At 33.0% G+C, this 1,461-nt stretch overlaps 1 non-coding gene across 1 annotated transcript; it reads right to left on the reverse strand.

Annotated features, from left to right (window-relative positions):
- Nucleotides 1–1,168: 1,168 nt before the first annotated feature.
- Nucleotides 1,169–1,241, reverse strand: TRNAE-CUC (transfer RNA glutamic acid (anticodon CUC)). Its single transcript has one exon. It is a non-coding gene; the product is annotated as a tRNA-Glu (tRNA).
- Nucleotides 1,242–1,461: the final 220 nt, after the last annotated feature.

Below are 1,461 nucleotides of genomic sequence, written 5' to 3' on the forward strand. Positions count from 1 at the left end.
ACCCTAGGTGGAGAAGGCATTAATCTTCATCCATATTTTGTCTTGAATTTTATTTTTTTCTATTAAATTTGCAAAACCCTAGTTTAAACAAATTTAAACTAATCTTTCATTTTATTACATTTATATTAAGTTTAAATTTCAACTAAAACATGTTTTGCTCATTGATGAATGTCCCAACTATTGGAATTGGTTTAAAGTGCGTTTGAGAGGCATTAAATTGGATTTTCATGCACTTTTCCACAATTATTTAGGGTTGATGTCATTGTTTAAATGCAATTATAAGTGGATTTAATCATTGAAAAGTGTTCATTTTTATTTTCTATGTTGCTAATTTTCTAACCTTTCATTGAATATAATTTTCATGCAATTTGAAGGGTTAAGTTTATTGTTGTGGCAAAATATTGTTTGGTGTCCCAAACAATAGCTTTTGCCCTAATGGCAGCCATATACCATATACCATTTTTCATGTGCATTTTTTTATTTTATTTTTTCAGAGAGAAAAAACCGACATAGATTATATTAAGGAGATATAAAGATCTAAATACATGTCAAAAAGTGATTGATTCAGCTGGAAAACATGCAACGGTGCATGTGCATTTTTTTATATACCTTATCATTCTCACTATAGTAATTGTAATTGTTTCCAACTGTGCATGTGCATTTTTTTATATACCTTATCATTCTCACTGTAATTCTCACTATAGTAATTGTAATTGCTTCAATAGTAAAAAAATTATGTTTCATAATTGTTTGGGAAGCATGACGCACCCTATTAATTTTTGGACTCGGCAGGCGCCTGTTGATATTTATTTATTGTTTTTGTTCAGAGAATTTCTAACTGCCTTCCAAGCAAGAAACCAGTGTTCGACTCCTGGCACACGCACCCCTGTTTAATTTTTATTCAGAAAATTTATAATTGCCTTCCAAGCAAATAGCCCCCGGCGGGTCGACTGACGCACCCCTGTATTCGTTGTTTTTGTTCAGAGAATTTCTAATTGTCTTCCAAGCAACAGACTGGGTTCGACTCCCTGCAGACGCATAGGATTTCAACAGAGAAGATCTGATTGCCTTCAATCCTCTTATAAACGTACTTAGAACACAATACATCACGTACTTAGAACACAATACATCCTGGCGGATTAGTTAAAATGGAATAGAAATATTCAATTTCCGTTGACGGGACTTGAACCCGGGTCTCTCGGGTGAGAGCCGAGTATCCTAACCAACTAGACTACAACGGATATATTTGTTTCATCCCCTGTACATATCTTTATCGATTAGGAAACAGATCAAAACACGTGTCAATCGCGAAAAGAGTAGTAGTTATATGGAGATTTTAAAAGATCTTTTTTCCGTATACACCAATTTTCCAATACCATCTACGAAATACTAAGATGTGTTCATCCATTTTTCCAAATATTAATCAATAAATGAGTAATTAAGACTTTCATGTAAAATGAA

Source organism: Pinus tabuliformis, chromosome 6 (assembly GCF_031772625.1).
Source record: "Pinus tabuliformis cultivar Carrire ecotype Pingquan chromosome 6, CPIR1, whole genome shotgun sequence".
In the NCBI taxonomy this organism is placed as follows: domain Eukaryota; kingdom Viridiplantae; phylum Streptophyta; class Pinopsida; order Pinales; family Pinaceae; genus Pinus; species Pinus tabuliformis.